We start from the raw sequence: 20,799 nt of genomic DNA, 5'->3' as shown, positions 1-20,799 counted from the left end.
TTAGTATCCAATAGGCAATGATAAATGGCAGAGTTATGAAATATCACAAGGACCTCTGCATCTCACTCTGTCCATTCACCTTCAATAAAAATGAGCTGTGCTACTGCTTCCTGCAGAGACATTTTCCACGCACAACCAAGAAGACTTGCCTATTTAAATTTCACATTTATTAAAATTTCAGTAGATGCCAGTAACTGAAAGAAATACATGGAAGTGAAATACAAAATAATATGCAGATTTAACAGCATTGCTTAAAAGCATCGGTTGGGGCAAACACTGTAGTTGGTGCCTTGTTTGTGCATAATATGTTCAATTTGTGTTGGTTCATTGCCCCCTTTGCCATTTTTCTTAATTCACAGTGTCATGTTTTTGTGAGTTGTATCTGCAGGAACATCACCGAGCAAAGCACATCTTGTTGGTAAGACGCTGGCAAACCAAACGGTAGGCACTGCTCTTCCTTAGCCATTGCTTCTGAAACAAACTGCCTTTTATTTTTGAAAGCCTGCCACAGACGACTATTTGCAATCACTTTTCTTCTTTTCTTTAGCAACAGTCATGAAAAAAGATAAAAAAGATAAAAATAATCAAACTCAAAAGCCTTTCAGTGATTGGATGCCTCAATTGCAATGAAGTTGAAATTAATGACTTACTATCATTCTTGAAAGTTATTTCTGTGCAATAACTCTGGTAGGAATCTCAAATAAATTGTAGCTATTGATCACTAGCTTTGCTATCTCCCACACAGATAGTCTGGCTTTTTTTCCACACTGTCAGTAATCTCCCTTGCTCCCAGGCTTGTTTTTAGAGTGAACCACCTAATCCTTTTCAATGGACCAGTCAGGTTTGACACAAAAGGTCACCACAGAGCCTGATCCAAACAGACAGCACAGATGCAGCCTGCACCAGGTTTGACTTTTTTCCGCATCACATGGGCCCAAGCAGCTTCAAAAATATTCCTGCTCTCCTTCACATACACAAAAAACAGCCCTGTGCTGTGTGTAAAGGCATTCTGCATGCTTCAACTGAGTTCTCTCACAACTGAGAGGCACTGAGGGACATGGTTAGTGTCCATGGGCACGGTGGTAATGAGTTGATGACTGGACTAGATGATCTTAGTGGTCTTCTCCAGCCTTAACGATTCTATGACAATTCCTGCACTTTAGATCAAGTGAGGAAAAAATAATATTTAGGCCTCAAGACTACCCCATGGTACCCCAAAGATATCTGGTCCAGGTGCTTAGGATGTGGATGTGGCCAACAAGCTCCCATGAGTGCTGGCCTTCAGAAAGCTCCTGAGCTGGTCCCCGATGACCTACAGATGTTGGGCTGGTGGTGATTCCAACTCATCTTTCCAGTTGGGTGACCTCACACACTCTGACCCATCTTGAAAAATGACCAGGTGCTGTGGTGAGCAGCTGATAAAGTATTCCAGTGGCCTTAGTTACAAACAGATCCATGCTGGAAGAAGGGAGCTGTACATCCCACAACCTCCACACAAGTTGTGTTGGATCCAACCTCTGACTGAGTCCATGGCAGAATTCCCATTGACCGCAAATGGGGATGGACTGAGTTTAAGAACCACACCACTTAAGGATGCCGGGGCTGCCTGAACTAACTCCTGTCTGTTTGGATGCTATTTATGGCTCCTAACAAATTGGTTGAGCCATGGGGCAAGGCAGAGCCCAGCACACAAACCCCATGGAGACCACTGGTCTCACCACAGCCTCACACCCCGCAGCCTGCAGCAGCCAGCATTACATATTCATCTGCTTTCTAGAGAGGTGAGGTGCTGCCAGAACATTACAGATCTCTCCAAGGTGAGCAGACTGGTTCTAGGCCTACAAGGGTAAGTATTCAGGTTGTGTGCGTGAGGCAATGTGAACAATTACCAGAGACTGGATGTATGGGAACTGCTGAGTCACGGCCTGAACCTCTGATTGATCACCTGAGGGGAGCCATGAGTCAGCCAGAGGAGCACAGCTGAAGGCAATTCACCTGTGCTGCCAGAAGGGGTGGAGCCTGGCTGCACCTCTCCTAGACCTATTTAAGAGCTGGCTGCCAGAGTGGAAGGATCTCTTCTGGAGATCACCTCTCTTGGTGTTTTATGGTGAGCTCAGCTGAAGGGTAAGCTCTTCCACTTATTCTCTTTTGTTATTGTTGTCTACTTTGCTTAACTCTCTTGATTATATTGTGATTATAACATCTTGATATCTATTGATTATACACTAGAAGGCATCTTCTGTAGTGTGACAAACAGGGAAAGCACTTTCACCTTCAATAATGGAGAGGGAGAAAGAAAGATGTAAGAATGAAGAGAGCAAAGAGATTTGGAAGAGAAATACTGGACATTTTAGGTTTTTATCATGGAAGCAAAGAAAAAAAAATGTAATTTCTGATCAACAAAATGCTGCTGTTAAAATTAGTGTTGTACTTCCTTTTGGGAATATCTAGCACCTTGCACTGACTGTCAATGGGAACATGGGCTGTGAGTCATGCATTACCTGCAACAAAACACACCAACACACTCTTTCTGCATAGTTTTGCCCATGACAGCAAGTGGACAAAATGATGGGTGCCACACACTCTTAAGCACAGCAGTTGCTGTTTGTGGGGACATCTTTGCTCTCCAGTGGTGCTCTGAAGCAGGGAAGGACCAGCATGATGCTGCCACTCCTCTTGGGCACCCTTAGAGAGCACAGGAGGCTGCTGTTGAGCCAGGTGCCCTATCTTGTGTGCACCTGTAGTGGTGTCCAAAAGTCTTCCAGCTGCATGCAGCACTTTAGGTATAAAGCAGCCAACTACCAGAGTTCAACCAGCTGTGGTTTGAGCATTCCAATGTGGGAACTCCAGCTTTTGTAAATGTAACTGCTTGAATGCCCATGTTTCTCATACTGCTGATAGAGAAAAGGGTGCTTCAAGGCACTCATAAGAAAAGATGCCCTTGCAGTCACCAAAATAGAGAAACAGAACAGTTAGGTGCACAGAAAGTGGTTTGACACTAAAGTAAATCTTTGGCTTCTTGCAGCCAAGGGCAAAACTTGAATTTATGCAGAAAGAATGAAATCACAGCCATTGCAGTAAGCTGAATATTTTAAATCTATAGATCAACTGCAGATCCTTGACATGGAAGATGTGCAATTTTTATTGACTGCAAGAATTTCAATTTAAAAAGAAATAAAAAAAAAAAAAGGGGGGGGGGGGAGGATCTGAGTTAAGACTTGTTATTTACATGAGAAACTGAAATATTCTGACTTGTGGCAGCAGCTGCCTGAGGCTGCCTGGCAGCTGTGTCCTGGCCACGGCAGCAGAGCTTGCACCTCAGCTGCTGGGTGAGATCCTGGCCCTGGAGCAGTCAGCAGAAAAACTCCCATTCATTATCAGGGTGGAAGGCTCTCCCTGGCAGCCTCACTCCATTGTAAACTTGGTCAGGTTTTCTCCATACTAAGGACAGTGTTTTCACAGTAGATGGCTGTTTGCTGTATCACATGGCTGTGATCTTGCTCTTCCAAAAATCCTGCTTCCCGGGAGTGACAGCTTTGGCTGCTTAATAGAAACCAGAATGCAATGGGAGAAAGGGCAGGAAGATGCTGTAGACATCAGGCACCAACAACACAGAGCTCCACAAAACAAAAGAAGACAACTCCAGTCCTCCAGGATCCAACCAGAGGACTGGGGGAACTGCCATGAAAGATACGGCTGCCATTCAGGAGATGGATTTCTCTGTGAGACTCTTCTGTAATTTCTCTGTACCTCAGCTGTATGCAGGGGACCTTGTAATTTCTCTCCCAGTGGCTGATTTTAACAACCTGAAATGTTTTGTTTTATTTTTTACCCTGGATGTCATTACTTTTAAAAAGAGACAAGCTGTCCCAGAATGGTGCAATTAAATTGTTAAACTGGCTAATAGCTCAGCAGAAGCAGCCGGGCTGTGCTTTACCCTCCATTACCAGCCAGCTGGAGAAAAATGCTGATACCATTAAATGGCATTTTAAAAATGATGACAATGATTCTTAATATTTTTACTAGCCACATATTTTAATTTGAGCATTCTAATATCCAATATTCATAAATTCATTACAAAAATAATTCCTCTCATCTTATTTTCTCACAGCATTTCTAGTACATTAATCTCTCTCTAGTCAGTACCTCATTTATTTTTTAATTTCTTTCCCTCTCATGTTCAGACCCATATCACACTTTGTCTTCATCCAATTTTACTGTCATATGTTTATAATGTTCTTATCGGAGAGGCACACATCAGAGATGAATAGCAGCGTGGAATTAAATCTGCAGAGCTGCGAAGAGAAGAAACCTTGGCTGTGCTTTGTAGTTAACCTGCCTGGGAACATTTACTCTTGTATAGAAGACATTTTTAGATCATGTAGCTTAAAAAAGAGAAGTTCAAAGCACAGGTAACTGGGCTGGTTTGGCGAAGGGTGAGCCAGAGAGGTTGGGGCAGGATTTGAAGTCAAGCCTTTGCACTGCAGGAATTAATTGCTTGCTAAAAGGAATGGCTGGAGCGTAGGAGGGCTGCTTTTGGTGAGCAGCAATGGAGAGCAGAGAGCTTCCTGGTGCTTTCACGTTTCAGCCCTTTTCTAGCACAAACTAAGACTGTGTGTGAGGGGGGAGGTTGAAAAGCCAAGGCAGGTGTAGGTACAGCTGCTGTGGCAGCAGCAGGAGGTGAGGCCTGCTCACAGCCCGCTGCTTCCAACTCAGTCTCTGCTGAGGACAGCCTTAGCACAGGGCTTCCAGGGGCTCCTGCTTGCCTCCGTATTGAGAGAGTGTGTGCCAGAATACTATTTAAAAAGAAAATAGTTGCAGGTATTGGAGGTGTTTCTGTGCAGTTCAGCTGGTGGTTGAAGTCCTGACCATGCTGAAGCCAGTGCCCACTGGGAATCTTTGCTGTTTGCTCCTGTTCCCACTGAGGCTGGTTGGATATAATAATGCTTTTGGGGGGGTAACAATGAGCTGCATTTTGAAAGGGGGAAGGGCAATGCTCTCTCCAGACCCTGTGCTAATGGAGAGGACCAGCCAGCCACGCACAGATGGTTTGGCCACTTCAGAACCAAGCTGCAAAGACATTTTGGGCACACACATGGAAGGGAAAGGGGCTGCAAAACTGGTTCACAATGTATACATATGCTGAGATGTGAAACACAGGCACAGACTGCCCAAGAGAAGCTGTGAATGTCCCATACCTAGAAGCTCTCAAGGCTGGGTTGGTTGGGGCAGTGGGCAGCTGGGTGGGAGCCTTGCCTACAGCAGGAGATTGAAGCTCCATGATCTTCACAGTTCCTTCCAACCTAAGCTATTCTGTGACATACATGGAAATTAAGCATTTGTTGAAAAGTTGAAGGACAACTGCAAGAGTCAAATGCTGCACTGTCTTTCCTTCGCTGTCCCCAGCTGATGTTTCCTATTAGAAGAGCTCTCTGTGGAATGTGCCTGGGACCTTTAAAGCAGGGGGATGAAGATGATATGAATGGCCATGATGACAGACTTGAAGTACGCATTAGCCTATGCAGTGTGAGCTTGTGCCTTTCTGTACACAAAGATGTGGAGTACACCTGTACACCCTATTATTTAGATAGCATTCATGATTGTTAGAATTTACACAAATTCCAATATCAGAGACATTTCATGACTACTGGCTAAACTGCTGGTTTTTCTCTTTCTTTATAGAAATAGATTTGAAAAAAAAACTTTAAAATGTGCAATAGGTTTATTCTCATTTATGGGTTCCAAAGACTACAAAGAAATCTCTTCATTTTTCTGAGCCTGAGTTAAGAAAGAACAAGGATTATTTGTCTAATGAGCTTTACATACTCTTAGCTTAGCAGCTACTGTGAGAGTTGTAGCTTAAAAAAGAAATAAACACAGCTGCATTTATATTTAGTATATATAGAATAATATTTAGTAATCAAGAGGCTTTCATACATATAAATGCTGTGGAAAAAAAATTGAACCATATGTTTAACAATTTCCCAGTTCTAAAATTCTGATGCAAGGAAAAAAAAAAAAAGCATATGCTTCAATTTTTAAACAGTGGTTTTAAATTAATTACAACCTTCTGTAAACCCTCTGAAGACAAGGATACTTCTGTAGTGGTCATGAGTTGGTCTACAGAATTGTAAGAAAATTACAAGGATTTGGTTAAGTGTGTAATTTTAAATGGAAACTATTGCATTAGTCTGCTCCTAGTATGAGAAATGAATTTCTTAGACATATGTTTTTTATTCTTTGTCATAAATGTTGAGTTGTTTGGTCCATTCTGTGAACTGAATGATTGACATTTTTTTCTCTTCATTATTAGAATAAGGAGCCAGCTAAGAAGCTAAATCTGCTTGCAAGCCTCAACACTTGAATAATCATGTGGCAATCATTATCGTATGAAGATGAACAATTATTAGCCATAATTGTCTAATGAGAAGAGATACTCTACGTGTGATGGATGCCCACAGAAGATGTGTGGGCACACTGCATACAGCAATTTGCCCTTCAGTGTCCAGTGCATCAGGAGAGATCACCAGTCCTCACTTCTTATCTGGTGTTTCATAGCATTCTTCTACAAGCAAAAAGCAAATAATCTCTGCTTTCCTTAAGGTACAAATGGCTGTGTAAAGGAAACTGGTAATAAAACTCCACCTTACAGTGAAAGCCTATTGATGCTTCCCCTAACTGTCCTTTGCCAAGACCTAAAATAACAACGTATTGAAAGTTAAATTATGGGTATATATATTTTTTTTTTCCACAAAGAATTTGTCCAGTATTAACTCTGCTCATGTGTGGCTTCTGAGTATCCTGGATGTTATTCTGGGTGCCACTGCAGCTGGGGATTTAGTAACAGACAGATGTATCTCCATGGCTGTAGATGTGCCTGTGTTTCCCCACTCAGCAGCATGGTGCCTCTATTGGTCAGTTACATCAGCACTGCTCCTTTGTTCAGGATGCCATCTGGAAAAGTCTTCTCACAATGCCCACTTTCCTGGTTGAACCAATTGTCAGTGATTTCAGAGTAGCCAGGCAGGAACTCCAATCAAACGGAAAGATGCTGAGTCAGCCAAAACACTGTGTAGTGACAGATGTGGAACTAAAAATAACATCTTGTTGACAACTTTTGAAAAATCAGGCAGGATTGCAGGCTTCATTCTTCAGAGGTGGGGGGTGCGATGTAAAAGCACGTCCACTCTGCTCCTTGCAGATTCCAGAGCCTTAGTGATTAAATTATTGCAGTTCAATTGCTTACTCAAGGAACTGATCTTCTCTTTCTTCCTCTGAAGCTATCCCCTTTAGCTAAACATTCCCCAAGCACTCTCTGCTCCCCCTCCCCCCCCCCTACTGTTTTACCTTAAGGACAATTCTCAATCCCATGTCTTTCCTGCAAATGAAGGTGATAAATTGCAGGGAGTTGGCTGGGAATACCCCTTCAATGCTGAGCTGGCACTGCCTTGCCCACGGCTCCTGTCCATCTGTGGCATGAACTCCCTGGGTCCACCGCTGTGGCAGGGACATTGCCTCTCCAGCAGCCTATGGCTCCTTCCCTAACAGATGTGCTGGTCTACGTATTTTGATTAAAATTTACAGAGTGAAAGAATTTCTTTTGCTTCACATTTTCCTTATTTTTATTGAAAACGTGTCTTTTTCCACTCCTTCTTTTGTGTTTTGTTTGGATTTGTTTAACCTCATAACTCAAGGAAGTATGGAGATACAACATCTACTAACATCAGCTGTTTTTAACTGCAATGATTTTGATCTTATTTAATGTTAATTTTTCACTACTCTGCTTTAAAACAAGGTCAAGCCTTCTGCTCTACTCAAACCATTTAACCATGCCACATTTGTTTCTTTTTTTCCCATTGTAACTCCTAACAAATACAGAAAAAAGTGCTGGAGCTCGAATTCCTTCTCTCAAATTTTCAGCATCTGCTTGGAAAAGAGATGAAGGAATTGTTTTGCAGAATTCAGCATCTTTGGACTATCTTATCCCTCTAATTGCTGAAGCTGGCTGCTAAAGCCAGGCTTACTGCCTTATGGGCCGTTTCCATGCATGAGAAAAAGACACTTTTAAAAAAAGATGCTGTGGCCAGCTCCACTGAGCCACCGTGTCAAACCTGTATAAAGTCATCCTACCAATAAATTGAATGAGCATGAACTAAATAGCACTCTACTAATGTAAAAGGCTTACATTTCCAGACAGAGCAAGAGATTTTGTTATACTGTAGTACCGGCAAGCGTCTGCTTTTGTATTTCATTTTCCTTCTCTGGACTCTTGATTTTATTATCATTTCACTGTAATGAAAAGCACAAATCATCTGGACAGCCATGGCAAGGAGCTGTATCTCTCAGCCCTGATGTCACCATATATTTCAAGGCTTTGTCATTGTACTGCTATGAAAAACACCCATAGGCTCAAGGGGCATCATGCAAATAAACAGGAGTTGGCTGTGTGATCCCTCACATGTCAGCCCTGCCTATGCTGGTGCCTTCATTCCTGGCTCCATGGCCAGGAGTTCCCTAAAGAGCTTTTGGGTTCCCCTATGGGGCCAGGGCAGAACATTTCCCTGCAGGAAAGTGAGAGCTCACAGCATAGCAGAACTGCTCTCTCTCCCCATAATTGCACGCACAGTGAACACGTGTTGGTCACTGTCGCTCTGTTCATAATCCAATTGCTACACATGTTGGTCACTCCCTCCTGCAGCAGGAAACACTGCTTTCTGAACTGCACAAATTTAGTGTGACTTACATGCAGATTTCCTATTGTTGAGAGAGCTGTGATACAGCAGCTCTTTGAGCTCAGCTCTTCCCATAAACTGAGAAGGCACTCAGCACTGCTTCAGCTTTCTGTCAATATTCAAATTGCCTTCCAGCACACTATGTCCACTCATGTGCTAAAAAACATCTGCGAGCAAATCTTATTTGGGTCTTTCTGTAAGAAGCCGCAGGATGGAGATTGAATCCGAAGAAAGCAAGTGACCTTGCTTAAAAAGACAGATCAACTGTAATGTCATTGTATGAAACATTCCAGAAAGAGCTGCTGATTGAGATATGTAACGTGATCTCTGGAAAACTGACCCCAATTTCTGGTTACTGACCCTCATCTTACCTGCTACAGCTGCAGAAAGATCAAGTAGCTGCGTGAAGGCAGGTGTGAACATACTCAGACTCTACCAAACGTGGTGACGCATTCCTAACAACGACAAGAATTACGATGGGAAAAAATTAATGGGTTTTGTTCTGGAAACTTTTTCAAGTTACTGCTTCATTCAAAAAATCAACCTCGAATTATATAAAACCCAAGGAGATTGTATATTGCAAATCTGTTTTAAGTGTACTGTCATGAAAATGATTTTATGCTGGGAGGTTTTTTCTCGTGTAAGGGTTTGTGCATGTCTGGAGGGCATCAGTGCTTGCATTCGGCGCTTCTTCAACAGCAAGATGGAGTCAGAGAGACACCGACAAACTCTCATAAGAGAAAAAAATGTAGAATAAGAAAAGGTTACGAGAAAGTGCAATGTGGAAAACTCCACTTTCTCACCAGAAGTTGTTTTAAGCTATCTTAATTTAAACATCTCTATGGGGGCTCTGAGCATCCACAAGGGAGGTGCAAACCAGCCAGCAGTGCTTGAGCAGTACTTCCCTTCATGAAGCCATTCTGGGTCGTCACCACTGCAGAACCACAGTGCTCTTCCAGTCTGTAAAGGAAAATATCTGAGTGCAGATATCTGTGGTGTGATATGAACTCCAAGCAGTGGGCTTGGGTTGTCTGGGCTTTTCCTGTGGGAAAAAAATACACTGATATTTGTCCACTTCATGATTATCACACCAATTAGCATTGCAAATCCAGATATCTCAAAACATCAGTATGATTCCTAATGTGTAGACTGGGTAATAAAAACAGTGCTGTGACCAAGGCAGCATTTATTTTGGACTGAAACCCAGAACAAAAGCAATTAGGCCTCATCATTGATAATTCCTCAAAACATGCAGCTTGGAATGTAAGAAACTTTGAGGCACACGCCTTCACTATGGCTGATCTAAAAGAGCCTACTGTGTTGTGGGCATGTCCAGGTGGGATCTACAAAACTAAGAATTGGGTTTTTTTTCTCATTCGTGTAGGTTATTTTAATGCATATATACATGACACACATTATGTATGCATAATACACACAGCTACACATACAGCATTACATTGACTACATGAATGTATTGACAGCATTCTCAAATTTGCTAACCCTCATCACCCTTTGGAAAACAGCAATTAGAAATATTAGTGTTATTGATTATAAAGCTGCGTCACATGCTTGAATCTAATGGAGATAAACTTGCTGCAGTATGAATGCTGTCAAGAGAGGTGGCTGCAACGCCATGCAAACAGCATTATTTCTGCTCTTCTGGGCTATATGTGCTCCATGAAGCAGGCCAAAACATTATATTAAATACAGATCTTTAATATTTCAAATTCCATTACATAGTGGCATTTAAATCATAACAAAGACACAATTAAATTTACTTCTATTTTGAGGAAAAAAATCATGTACATTTTAACCATTTATTCTTAATTAAATACAAGATGTATTGGATTTCTGAGCATTTGAATATTGCAGCTATCTTGAATATTCCAGTGGCTGTTTGTACTTTCAGTACAGTCACTAAAAAGCATCAGTTGCCTTCAAAGGGTGAAAGATCAGTACCAAAAATAAAAAGTCACCCTAGCTAAGTTTGCCCCTCATTTCTTTTACATATTGCACTTTCTACAAACTGTTTGCAGACAGATTCAAAGGTTATTGAAGACAAAGGAAATGTTTGGTGAAACCAAATGTTTCATCACAATACTTAAAAACCTACATGATTATCATCACAATGAAAGCTCTGCTTTCTCTCCCATTGCCACTGAGGGCTCAGTGTGTGCCAGTGAAATGCTGTGTTCTGTGTTGGGAGGGGCTCTGCATGGCTAACAGAAAGTCTTCATGGCTGTATATTTTTTAATGTATCCAGGAAAGCTCAGTCTTTATTCTCAGACTAAAAAGTGAAATTTACTCCTCCACCTCATCAAGTCCTCAGGGTTCACCTTCAGAGATGCTTTCAAACTGTAGAAAGACCATGGAAATTTGCCTTTGGCTTTGGTGAAGCACAAAGCAGCATTAATGTGCTAAATTCACACAGACTCTGCAATCCTCCCAGAGAAAGCTTCTGTTACACTTAATTTGTTTCAAACAACATTTTAGTGTCCTCTCCTGATACCTGATGGTCACAGCCCAAAAAAGCACAGGGCCTGGTTTTAATCTCTCTAAAGCAGAAAGCACTGCCCTTTAGTGAAAGCAGATGGGAAATCCTGGGATTCCAGGCAGTTACACACACGTGGGGATCCAGGAATAGAGAAACAGTGAGCCCTTTTGCCCTGCTGGAATGGATGAGTCCTCTGCAAGGGTAGACTCAAAACAGTAATATTTCACCAACTGATGGTTTATAACCCTTGACAGCTTCTCAAAAAGAATAGCAGCCTAGAGAAAGTGCTCCCTGAAGGCAAAACCTCTTGGTACACAACTGAGCTTCAACTTTCATTGTGCTTGAGATGCCCCAACATTGTAAATGGGTACACTCACCCAAACAATACATACCTCCATCACCCCACTAAATTCCGTTTGAGACCTGAAAAGTTCTGCAGCCCCAGGGGTGGCAAAGAGGTGGTGTTACCACTCCGTGACTGCAGATGTGAAAACTAACTATATTCACAAACCAACCAGCATACCATGCAGAAATTGGTGAAAATATTCTGAGACACAACCAACAACTGAGATTTAAGTAACTTCTAGCATCGACCTATCATGAATTGTATATTTGAAATAAAAGCAGACTAAGACTCCTATGAGGTGCAGTGTTTGTGGCTGCCAGCAACAAACATGGAGTTCTGATGCATTTGTCATCAACCAGCCCATTCTGGTTCAGCATAATGTCAGTTTCTGGAGACAGTAGGTTGCATCGTACAGCATCCCCCACTGAGTTCATTGTGAATCATTCCTGCTCTGAAGGGCAATAGAGATTTTTGACTTCTATACTCCACTATTGCTGCTGGTAGGGGCAGGAACTCAAGTGAATTTCTTGGAGCTTGGTGGGATTACCTTCAAACTCAGTGGCCCAGACACTATGACTGTGTCTCCTAATCCTACAGATGTGTTTGAGGTCCACCAACAGGAAGGATGTTATGCCAGATTACTACTTAGAAGATGTTAAATTCAAAACTCAGAAGCATAGCTCAGCATATTAAAGATAACTACTAAATTTTCAAGAAGGCAGTTTTCTGAACATAGGACCATTTACCTCCATACAAGAGAGATTTTACATCTGTTTTTAAGCCCATATTTCTCCAAATACTTGCCAAAGTTCGTCAGGGGAAGGGTGGGGATGAGCTGGGATGAAATGAAACACCTTGTTTAGATTTTAGGGCATTTTAAGGTTGCCAGTCCTTCACAATTTCAAATAAAGTGAAATAAGATATTTTTATAAAATGGAAACAATTTATTTCAAAAAAAAAGTTCTGCAAAAAGAACCAAGTCAGGATCAAGTTGTGAAACAACAGCAGGTTGCTAACAAATCTGCAGTTAACTATGATGCGGTGTGATCAGATGTGCTGCAAGCAGCTACAACAAGGCCTGGATACTGCTTCAGTCTCTCTTTGCCACTATGGCCAGTAGATTTTTATTGCATAGCTGAAAGACACAGGGAAGTGCACTCTTCATTAGTGACTGCTCTTTCATGGTTTTCCATGTTTCTTGCATGGACTTGCATTGTGCAGTTAGCAGTGTTGACTATGACAACAAAGTTTGATTCAAACATGTCTGCTCTGGAGACTCGGTTGGCAGTATGAAACATTTGTGGCCTCAAAACATACATGGCCTCAAACCCAGCCTTAGCATCACAACATAGAGGCAGCCAACTTCAGCACAGGTCGCGGCTGTCAGGAAGGAATGAGACTCTGAAGGCAGCACAGCGGGCATGAACTGCAGTCCCACCAGGCACCGTGAGCTGGAGAGTCCTGGTTTTTTTTGTTGATTAGAGGTGATTCCAGCTAACATGGAACGTGGCCACCTCAAGCCATAATATGAGGGAGCATGCTTCCCAGTTTCTCACCATATTGCCACCAACAAAGTATAACGGGCTAAGAGTTTTGCATCTGGTTTTGGATTCTGTTTCTTGTTAGAGGCAAGTCCACATTTGCTTTGTTAATCTCTTGCAGAAATACCTACTGAATTATGAAGTTTGTTTTCACCAGGGAGTTGGTCACACTTAAGTCTTTTTGCCGGTACAGGGAGTTGCTGTGTTTCCCATATGGCTCCCATATTCTTACAGTGTACTTTTGTCTGGATATGTATCCTGCCCTTCATGAAAGTAAACACGTGTACTGTGAGATCTCTTTGTCACTCAGCCAATGCTCTCTTGGTACCTGTATCAAACGCACTGTTGTTTTTTCCCTCTACTTTATATGTAGATTTGCTACGTGTGTGTTTATCTGTCTGAAACCAAACCTTGTCAATAAATTAACTTCCAGAAAACACACAGAAGGATATCTAATTAAAATCAAAATGATGTTTTGTGATGTATTGATAGTATGTAAATTTGAAACTGATTTATGTTAACATTATAGTATGTACACTATAATTAGCAGCAATTTTAAAATGGAAAATGGTTTCCCAGGATAGTGTAAAGCAATTCCTTATTCCATTTGCAGCAAACACTACTCCAAGAAACAGAACTAAGAAGGAACCAGTTTGGCTAGAAGCGTATCAAATTGAGCGAGGTAGAGGAAATGCTGTGAGGGAGAACTGCTGAGGTAATCTTACCACACCTCACAGAGAAATGTCTCCTTGACCTACCATCAATGCTCATCAAAAACAAGCTGTGATCTCCTTTCTTTTGCATCTATTCATATTTCAGCTTCTAGACAGTAGGAAGATGTCTCCCTGTCAGTAAAATGTGGTAAAAATATAAACACCGAACGCATGGGCAGATTTACAGGGCATACATGGTGGCCAAATCCATTTAATCAATAAACATTTCTTAACCAGAAACTAATTTTCATGTGCAATGCACCCTTGACCCTTGTTTGGCATATTTTCTTAAGACATTACCCAATGCAAGAGTACAGAGACTCAAATCTAACCATGAGCAGATGACCAATTGGAATTGAACTGCTGGGACATGGTGCCTAGGAATAAGCAAAGATTCAGTATTTGAACTCTACCACCATTCTGCCAGTTTTCTGCCTCTGTTCCCCTTGTATCTTTACATGGCAATATGGTTAGATTGACAGTAAGAACAGATTTCTGTATATTGAAATCGGTGAGCACCATTTACGTTAGATATATTTGCTTTTCTCCACAGCCACAAATCATCTGAACATGTGGGGGTCCAAAGGAAGACACAACACTGGCTGTATCATTCTCATGCACTAACTTCAGGCACCCAGGTGGGCACTTTCTCACATGGGAAGTCCTTTGGCTTTCAAGGGCTGAAAACTGTCACTGTCTACTGGAGACAGTGACCACATGTGGCTCTGAACCTCCAACAATCCCTTTATGCAGAGGCATTCATACGATCCTGACACATAGCAAGATAAAACTGTTAGATAATACGACATGCCTCTACATTGCTAAAAGGAAAGACATTATGGATAACACAAGCAAATTACACCCATCTTGTTCCAAGGAAGCAAACGCAAGGTTAACACGTACATTTGCTGACAGTAACAGATGGCAGCACTAATTGTTGTTCAGAAAGTTCAGTTTGTTTTGATTTCCTCAAGGGCAATGCACAGACGTGGGCATGATGTGTTTCCATATTACCACATTTGTGCACCGGGTGGAGGAGCACAGCCGGGGTGTTCCCTAGGCAGCGGCTGCAGGGGCTCTGCTCAGCTCCTGCCTCATGGCTCCCCTCTCTCCTGCCTCCATTTGCTCTTGCTTGGCACGCTGCTACTCCTGCAGCACTAAACGCTGCCCTGTCCCCTCCCAAAGGCAGCTCTGCAGAAGACTATTCTTTTGATTTCACTTTTTGCACAAGGTTATTTTGCTGCCGGTCAACTGGGCCAAACGGGCCCCCTGGAGGGGTGAGGACTGATGCTGACAATAGAGAAAAAGAGGCAACCACACCACTGGGAAAGTGGGGAGAGAAGAATCAGAGGAATGGGACTGCAGCCTTCAGAGAAGCACATTGTCAATGCAACAATGATTTTTTAAATAGCAGGATACGAACAGAGCAAAATGCGAGTAATCTTCAGTAATGATGCTTGATGTTTCTATGTGGGGTGGAGAGCAGCTACAGCGGTACAGATGCAGAGGGGTTGTCAAGGAAACAGACATGTTTTTCTTCAGCTGTGCAGTGAAGCACATACTCCAGACATCCATATAGCCTCATTACCACTGCATCTGAATCCCTCAGTCATTAATAACAAATTTTACCCTTGTAACACTTCTGCTGCAGTGGTATTGTATCTCATTTTTAAAGGAACAAAAGAATGATGGTGAACCCCTTTCCCAGCCGTGCCACCCCTCACAGCTGAGTCACACTGCTGAAATCCCAGCTGTACCAGCCATGCAGACATCAAAGAGCAGAGATAACAGAACTCCAGCTGCTGATACTGGTCACCAGGCCATCGCCAGGGAACAGTGCCAGGTTCATTTCCAAGGGCATGTTGTCACTTCATTCTCTGAATGCATCAGGAAAGCATGGATGTGGTCTGGGGCTTCATACTTTCAAATCTAACAAAGGTATAGGGAAAATGTCTCTAAATAACCACCCTGATAATTTTATAAAAATCCAATGGAAAGAAAGGTATGAAGTATGAGCACCCACTCCCCATCAAAATCCTATCAATCAATCCTATCAAGGTTTTCACACCTACTTAGTTGCCTCAAACCTGACCACAAATGAAGACATCAAAGGGTCCTAGTCAAATAAGAGGGGTTCAGAGTTTGCCAATCCTTACAGCCATAAAAGTATCCTCACAAACTGCTGTGCGGTGCTGTGTGGACCATTCCATCCCAGTTTGATAGACAGAAGAGGGTTCATCCAGCCAGATGTGGGAATGCTGGCCAGTCCAAAGAATGAAATCCCTTCCTTTGGAGCCAAACCTGACACCAGCATGGTAGGAGGTGGTGCTGGGGTGTAGCCCAGTGCCCGCCACGCCTGCACCCATCTCCAGCAGTACCTTCCCTTCTCACCATCTCCCTGCCTCAGGCAGGACAGCTTTGTGATGCAGATCTGCTAAAGACTCGGTCAAGCCATACGTTGCCTTTTTTTTATAATTATTATTTATTTATTATTTTTGTTTCTATCTATTCTCTCTATTCTAAGAGGGCTATCAATGTCCTCTTATCATGCTCCATTCACTTCCATCTACCAACACGGCACCCTGTGAGCTTAGATGAAAGAAGGGCCCAGTCATAGGTATGTAGACCATCTGCTGTTATCTAATGCTCAGGCTGTATTTTCTTTGTCCTTTGTTTTCGTTTTAGTTTCCAGTCTTTCACATTGCAAACTTTGTTCTTATTTGAGCAAAGCACTGTGAGCTATGGGCAGGAGCAGTGTGTGCCATGTTCCTTCACTCTGATGGAGGTAGATGTTCTGGTTTGGACATACAGGTAACTAAGCACCGCCTCACTTACATAAATGAAGATTACACTTTCATAATTATTAACACAGATTAGGTTTCAATAGTCATCAAAAAGGGAAAATATCCGCACTCTAAAATCAGCTTCAAAGACATTGGCTGTCCTATCACACATTCCCATTTAAAGGGACTCATAAATATTATGCTCAGATTTTCCTCAGATTTAAAATAAGAAAAGGCTGTCAAAAGAGAAATAAGTAAATAAAAAGAAATGTCAGAACACAAAATCATATCTACTTTGCTCTTGGAAACACGCTTAAATACCTATGCCATGAACATTTAGGCTCCCACAAGTTTTCAGAGTTTATGATATAGAATTTCTCAAATCTCATCCCACACACATCCTTTTTCTTTCTAATACAACAGTCCAGCATACCCCATTGTTTTCAGTGCAGCTATGGGTTTAGCTAGGATCCACAGTAATCAAGGGAATACAGTGACTGGGATCTTTTCTGTTTTCTTTCCTATAGTCTCTCTTTGCAGTATTTTCTTATGTCAGATAACTCTGTCTTTGACGACTTCAGGACTGCTACAGTAACTCACTGCATTCAGAAATATGCTGAAGCCCAAAAGAAAAGCCACCTGAGATGCAACACACATATTTTTCTTACAGTGATTTGGATCATTCAGAAGTATGAGAGGAGAAAAAGAATAAAATCTGCGTTGTTCATATCTTTGTACGCGTCAAAGTGCACAGACTGTGCCTCTCTTTCTGTTTGAAAAAGTCTGTCTGGGGGCTTAACACTCAATTACAGTTCATCTAATTCTATACAGAAATATCTAACATGGTTACAGCTGATTCTTCTTGTGAGACACTTAAGGACAAAAGACAAAAATTTGTAAGAGCAAGTACTGAAAGGAGAATCTATTATGAACTAATTGCAAATCAGAAGCCCATGTAACTTGCAACAAAACAATCAGGGACAGAGGCTTGTCACAAACACAGCTGTTGAATGTATGGCACGAAAAATCAAAAGACATCCTTTTCTTTGTGCCCAAAGATCTCTCTCATCTCTCTGGTCTCAGAAGAGTTCTTTAAAAGAAAAATGAGCTAACTAACTACAAAGGGAAAGATGCCAATGGTAGATGAAGAGATTGTAGTAACTACCTCAGGTACGCCTATAATAATTTCTCCATCATTTACCTGCAGCACTACCTACATCATCTGATGAGCCCATCTGTCTCCAAGCCAGCAACATTTCCAGTCTAGTGAGCAGTCATTTGTCAAACCTTTCCCAGGGTAAGAGACCTGCCTTTTTGCTGCCCTTATTAGCTAACTATTATTACCACTGCTATGACTGCTAAGCCACAGCAGTGATAAATAAGACTTTCCTTTGCTCAAAGCTTTTCACACACAAGAAAAAAAATCTGAAGCAGTCAGACCTGCTCCCAGCAGCCCTGATGGGCACAGAAGCACCTGCAGAGCAATACTAAAACCATCAGCCCTGCTGGTCACAATACATACACAAGGACAGAGCTAGTGTCTGACCTTGGGTACATGCCAGATGCTGCACAGAATGCCTGTGACCCTGAGACAAGTAACTGCTGAAAACTGAACTACAGTGCACCAGGATCACACTATTGGAGCACAAAAATCGATTGTATATGTTACAGCCTTAGTCTCCCTGTTTTCAAATGTCCCATGCCTTAGTGACTTGTGAAAACTCAGCCCACTTCAGGAAGTTATCCACACTACTTCATCTTTAATTTCCAGGCTGTTTTTCAGACAATCAAAGCAGGCTGAGCTCCTGGACCCAATTTTCCTTAACTTGTTGTTAGACACAACAGTGAACACAGGCAACCTTCCAAGCAAAGCATTGCTTACCCATAGGAGAACAGCAATTAACAACAAAAATGTTACAACAAACAGCTTCCACGCACCTACAACTCAGCATTTCCAGAGGGATGGTCAGACCCCACTATGGCTTCCAGGTGCAGGGTCAGGTTGCAGGGCTTCTCTTGTGCCAACCCTTGAACTCCAACAAGGGCTCCCCTGGCCCAGCCTGCCTGCTGCCCTCGCTGCATCCATGGGCTGCATCCATTGTGACTGGATTGGATAGAAATAAAATGTAGAGAACTTTCATACTTGGGTCCAAGATGTTCCAGCCAAGGACCCGAGTCAGGACTTGCGCCACAGAAAAAAAGGCAAAGGGTCTCATTAACTGGGGATTACACACTGATGGAAACTGAGACACCCACTTGCTGCCCAGATAATCTCTCTAGAGAGGATTGCTGTCTGTTGGGGCTCATATTCAGGACATCAGGAAGGGGTTACCAGGTAGATAAAGCTGGAGGACTGCTATCTGCTCCTGCTCTTTGATGCTGGGCCACAGGAAGCAGCAGCTTGGATGTTACAAAATATTAAAAAAGACTTTACTTCCCTTGGGAAGATTTTGAAGGGACTGGGAGCACAGGTAGAGTTCTCCTTGACCCTCCTGGCTGGAGACTGGGATCCAAGAAGGAGGGAACAAATCAGTTGAATGAATGGCTGCATGGTTAGTGTCGCTCTCAGGATTTTGGGTACTATGATCTGGGACACAACTTTGACAGAATAGACACTGACACTGGATTGGATACAACCAACCAAGAGGGGTAAGAATATAGTGGGCAACAAGCTGGCTGAGCTTATCATCAGCTTTAAACTGGATTTGATGGGGTATGAGGATGTACTGCTGAGTAATAGAGAAGAGCCAGGGAACACTGTCACTTTAGGAAGTAGCAGGGGAAAACCTCAGATTTGTCCCAGAGGAATTTGAGAGGGCTATTCTAAGGAAGTAACGTGGCTGAAGCACCTGGAGCAAAGGCCTGGATCAGCCCTGGGAGCACAGGTGAAGGCAATTCACCTGTGTAACTGGAAAGGGTGGAGCCTGGCTACACCTCTCTTAAACCCCATTTAAGGGCTGACTGCCACCCTGGGGAGATTTCTTACTGGAGATCCCTTCTCTGTGGAGTTTCCTCTGCAAATCTAGATCCTCAGAGGTGGGTGAGTAATCTTTTCCCTTCCTTTATAACATCTTTCTATTGCACTGATCCTTCTGCCATTGCGCCTTCCTTTGTAGCATCTTTCTATGGTAGCAGTCCTCCTGTCATTACAGCGAGGATGAAATTGGATGTTCTATAATGTTCCTTCCAACCCAAACAGTGGTATGATTCTATGATAACATAAAATGCACTTGAAGTGACTATCTCATGTGAAGTCACTATCTAACCAGTGTTAGCAGGTACCAAGGATTGTTCTGTTTATTTTGTCCAGTACTGTTAATAAATCTGCTTCAGAGCTTTATAATGCTGACAGACTTTGACCAGATGAGCTATGTGGAGAAAAGTAGGATGGTAGAAAGAAAATCTTAATCCTCTCGTGCATTTCTGTGGCCTTAAAAGCAACTAGAAATAAAATGACTTCTGGCATAACTTCAAAAAAAGCCTTAAACTGTTCTACATTATATTGCTGCTATAATGCCCAAATAAGTGGAGTTGGAAGAAAAGGCATCTTCATAACAGTCCTCACCAGATTAGCTTTTTTAAAAAATCTGTTTGTGCTTTGAACAAAACATTGTCCATTTCCTCAAATCCATATTACAGAATCTGAAACACCTTGTAGTTCTTAGTATTCTGAATACTTATATTTAGACTATTGACTATATAGTCAGAATTAAACCAGCTGAAACATTTAATGATCGAGTTATATTGAAATTAAAGGCCATAAATTTTGAAATGGATTTTAAAATTAGCACACCCACAAAACTGAAGGTATTTATCAAAATCTTACATGTAGAGTAAACACAGGGCTTTGTGGTTTGTTGGAAATCAGTTGTCACAAAGACTGAGTGAAAGCGGATCTTCTCTGTGTAGTTGACTTTTGGAGCAATTGAAAAAGTAAAGAAAGAACAGCGGTCTATCTTTGCCCAGGATATAAGCCACTTTTCAGGTACACATGCACACACAAAACTGAAAGATTCTTTCAAGGATGGCAGTGTATCAACAGTCCTAGAGTGAGGAATTGTGAAAAGATGTGAAACACTGACAAGCACAGTTACTGAAACAAGTTATTTCTAGGTATGAAAGGAATTGTGGAGATCTGTTAGTAAATTTATATATTTCCAGAAGTGGGAACTGAAAACACGGAAACCACT

The 20,799-nt window shown here is 42.1% G+C and overlaps 1 long non-coding RNA gene across 1 annotated transcript; it reads left to right on the top strand.

The window, feature by feature from the left end:
• The first annotated feature begins 1,936 nt into the window (after positions 1-1,936).
• On the top strand, positions 1,937-7,021 carry LOC125696362 (uncharacterized). Its single transcript, XR_007378325.1, has 2 exons — positions 1,937-2,124; positions 6,314-7,021. It is a non-coding gene; the product is annotated as an uncharacterized LOC125696362 (long non-coding RNA).
• Positions 7,022-20,799: the final 13,778 nt, after the last annotated feature.

The sequence above is a fragment of the Lagopus muta genome, chromosome 7, assembly GCF_023343835.1.
Source record: "Lagopus muta isolate bLagMut1 chromosome 7, bLagMut1 primary, whole genome shotgun sequence".
In the NCBI taxonomy this organism is placed as follows: Eukaryota; Metazoa; Chordata; class Aves; order Galliformes; family Phasianidae; genus Lagopus; species Lagopus muta.
Note: the sequence above shows the minus strand (reverse complement) of the source record. Positions and strands in the feature narration are given on the sequence as shown.